This window comes from Papio anubis, chromosome 16 (assembly GCF_008728515.1).
Source record: "Papio anubis isolate 15944 chromosome 16, Panubis1.0, whole genome shotgun sequence".
In the NCBI taxonomy this organism is placed as follows: domain Eukaryota; kingdom Metazoa; phylum Chordata; class Mammalia; order Primates; family Cercopithecidae; genus Papio; species Papio anubis.
In genome coordinates this window covers 58,715,962-58,720,019 of record NC_044991.1, presented here as the reverse complement: position 1 = coordinate 58,720,019, position 4,058 = coordinate 58,715,962, and positions in this window count along the sequence as shown.

Sequence of the window (4,058 nt, the reverse complement as noted above, 5' to 3'; positions counted from 1 at the left end):
CAGCCTGGCCAACATGGTGAAACCCCATCTCTACTACAAATACAAACATTAGCTGGGCATGGTGGTTCGCGCCTGTCATCCCACCAACTCGGGAATCTGGGGCAGGAGAATCATTTGAACCCGGGAAGCGGAGGTTGCAGTAAGCCAAGATTGCACGACTGCACTCCAGCCTGGGCGACACAGCAAGACTCCGTCTCAAAGAAAAAAAAAAAAAAAGAAAGAAAGAAAGAAAAAAGAACTTTTATTTTGCCAAGGTTAAGGACATGCCCATGACGCAGCCTCAGGAGTGTGCCCAAGGTTGTAGAAGGGAATGTCTGGGTTACAATAAGTGGTTGTGGCGACCAAGGTTTTATCATGCAGATGAAACCTCCAGGTGGCAGGTTTAAGTGAGAATAGATTGTAAATGTTTCTTATCAGACTTAAGGTCTGTGTTGATGTTAATGCTAGTCAGCTTTTCCTGAATTCCAAAAGGAAGGAGGGTGTCATGAGACAAGTTCGACGCTCCCCCAACACCTGCTTCCATCATGGCCTGAACTCATTTTTCAGATTCATTTTGGAATGCTCTTGGCAGAGAGGAGGGGTCCATTCAGATGGTTGGGGACCCTTAGAATTTTATTTTTGGTTTTACTCTTGTATATAGTGAACAGAATCGACAGAAGTCTGTCTTGTGCGGTTTTTATTCTGGGGGACACAACACAGTAAGTGCAGTATCTATGATCTCATCTGGTGATAAAAACTTAGGCGCCAGGAGCGGTGGCTCACACATGTAATCCCAGCACTTTGGGAGGCCGAGACGGGCGGATCCCCTGAGGTCGGGAGATCAAGACCAGCCTGGCCAACATGGTGAAACCCTGTCTCTACTAAAATACAAAAATTAGCTGGGCGTGGTGGCAGGCGCCTGTAATCCCAGCTACTCAAGGGCTGAGGCAGGAGAATCGCTTGAACCTAGGAGGCAGAGGTGGAAGTGAGCCAAGATCATACCACTGCACTCCAGCCTGGGCATCACAGCCAGACTCTGTCGCAAAAAAAAAAAAAAAAAAAAAAAAAAAAAATTAGCTACCTCTCCCATCCAGAAATGGGAGTCGAGGCTTCTGACTTCCTGGGCTCAATTTATCCTCCCGCCTCAGCCTCTTGAGGAACTGGGACTACAGACATGCACCATCACACTTGGCTAATTTTTTTTTTTTTTTTTGAGATGATGTCTTGCTCTGTGCCCAGGCTGGAGTACAGTGACACAATCTCAGCTCACTGCAACCTCCGCCTCCTGGGTTCAACCGATTCTCTTGCTTCAGCCTCCCAAGTAGCTGGGATTACAGGCGTGCCCCACAACGTCCAGCTAATTTTGTATTTTTAGTAGAGACGGGGTTTCACCATTTTAGCCAGGCTAGTCTCAAACTCCTGACCTCAAGTGATCCACCCACCTCAGCCTCGCAAAGTGCTAGGATTATAGGTGTGAACCACTGTGCCTGGCCAATTTTTGTATTTTTTTGTAGAGATGGGGTTTCACTATGTTGCCCAGGCTGGTCTTGGACTACTGGCCTCAAGCGGTCCTCCTTCCTTGGCCTCCCAAAGCGTTGGGATTACAGGTGTGAGCCACCACACCTAGCCTGGAGTTTTCCCTTCTCCTGTGACCACCTATTACTGTTCATGTCTCATCACCACCAGTGCTTTTTGTTCTTTTTAACTGACCCTGTATGGACCACTTGTGTCTGAAGCTGGGCATGGTGGCATGCTCCTGTAGTTCCAGCTACTTTGGAGGCTGAGGCCAAGGATCACTTGAGCCTAGGAGTTCTAGGCCAGCCTAGACCCAGTGTCTTTAAAAAAAAAAAAAAAGATTATATATGTATTTGCTTGTATCTCACTAGGTAACTGATGACTGTGGCTGCCTCCAATGGGGAAAAAGGGAGACATCTGTCCTTTCTGAATGTTGTAACAGGAACATATATTACCTATTCAAAAATGAAATGAAATTAAAATATAAAAGGGAGAGGTCTGGATTCAGAAAAGATTAAGAAAAAGCTCTGGGCTGGGCGCGGTGGCTCAAGCCTGTAATCCCAGCACTTTGGGAGGCCAAGACGGGCGGATCACGAGGTCAGGAGATGGAGACCATCCTGGCTAACACGGTGAAACCCTGTCTCTACTAAAAATACAAAAAAAAATTAGCCGGGTGTGGTGGCGGGCGCCTATAATCCCAGCTACTCGGGAGGCTGAGGCAGGAGAATGGTGTGAACCCGGGAGACGGAGCTTGCAGTGAGCTGAGATCCGGCCACCGCACTCCAGCCTGGGTGGCAGAGCAAGACTCCATCTCAAAAAATATATATATATAAAAAAAGAAAAAGCTCTATAGCCCTGGGGTTTTTACCCACTCTGAGATTGTGTGGTTTGGAGACATTTGTGAACAAGTGGGTTAAACTCACCTGGACCCATGATTGATTAGGTCTAATAGTTGCTCAGTCATAGCCACCTGGAAGTGGGATGGGAGTGCAGTGGGGGAGGGGTGTGGGAAGTGGGGACCTTGGAGGTAGTGAATGCCTTATCATTGTGCTGGGTGCTCAGCAACAGAAGCATTTCTTTTCTTTTCTTTTCTTTTTTTTTGAGACAGAGCCTCACTCTGTTGCCTAGGCTGGAGTGCAGTGGCGCGATCTTGGCTCACTGCAAGCTCCACCTCCCAGGTTCATGCCATTCTCCTGCCTCAGCTTCCTGAGTAGCTCGGACTACAGATGCCCGCCACCGCGCCTGATACTTTTTATTTTAGTAGAGATGGGGTTTCTCCATTTTGGTCAGTCTGGTCTCGAACTCCTGACCTCAGGTGATCTGCCCACCTTGGCCTCTCAAAGTGCTGGGATTACAGGCAGCTGAACCACCGCGCTTTGGCCCCTTTTTTTTTTTGAGACGAGTTCTCTGTCGCCAGGCTGGGAGGTGGTCGGATCTCAGCTCACTGCAAGCCTCCGCCCCCGGTTCCCTGCCATTCTGCCTCAGCCCTCCCCGAAAGAAGCACTATAGGCGCCCACACTCGCTAATTTTTTTTTTGTATTTTTAGTAGAGATGGGGTTTCACCGTGTTAGCTAGGATGGTTCCTGATCTCCTGACCTCGGATCCGCTTCCATTGCCTCCCAAAGTGCTGCTGATTACAGGCTTGAGCCATCAAGGCCTGCCCCCTTTTTCTTTTTTTTTGAGAGGGAGTCTCTGTTCTGTCGCTTCAGGCTGGAGTGTAGGCTGGTCTCGTCACCGCAAGCTCCGCCCCAGGTTTGGCTAATCTATTCTCCTGCCTTCAGCCTCCCCGAAAGTAGCTGGGACTACAGGCGCTCAGCCACCCCGCCTCGGGCTAGTTTTTTGTATTTTTAGTAGAGACAGGGTTTCACTGTTAGCCAGATGGTCTCACCTCCTGACCTCGGATCCACCCATCTCGGCCCCAAAGTGCTGGGATTACAGGTTTGAGCCACGCCTCCTCGCCCCCTTTTTCTTTTTAACAGCTTTATTAAGAGATGATTCACATACCATAAAATTCACCCATTTAAATTGTACAACTTGGATGGGTGTGGTGGCTCACACCTGTAATCCCAGCACTTTGGGAGGCCAAGGTGGGCAGATCACTTTACTGCTAAGAGCTGGCGGTCTCAGCCTGACTACTTGGCAAACCCCACGCTTCTAAAAATACAAAAATTAGCCAGGAGTGGTGGCGTATGCCTATAATCCCAGCTACTCAGGAGGCTGAGGCAGGAGAATCACTTGAACCTGGGAGGCAGAGGTTGCAGTGAGCCGAGATTGCACCATTGCACTCCAGCCTGGGAGACAGAGCGAGACCCTGTCTCAAAAAAAAGTGATAATACTGATTTTCTGTTACTTGCTATAATTATCCTCACCTCCCAGAGGCCTGCTGTGATTGCTCCCAGCCACCCCAGTCTCTGTCACTTCTCACAAGGTGGAATGTGGAATAGTGTATCTATTGGGAGAGTCATTTATTTCACCAATATTTGAGTTCCTGGTGGGTACAAATCAAATAGAAATTATAATTCCAGCTAGGCATGCTGGTTTACACCTGTAAACCTCAGCCTCCT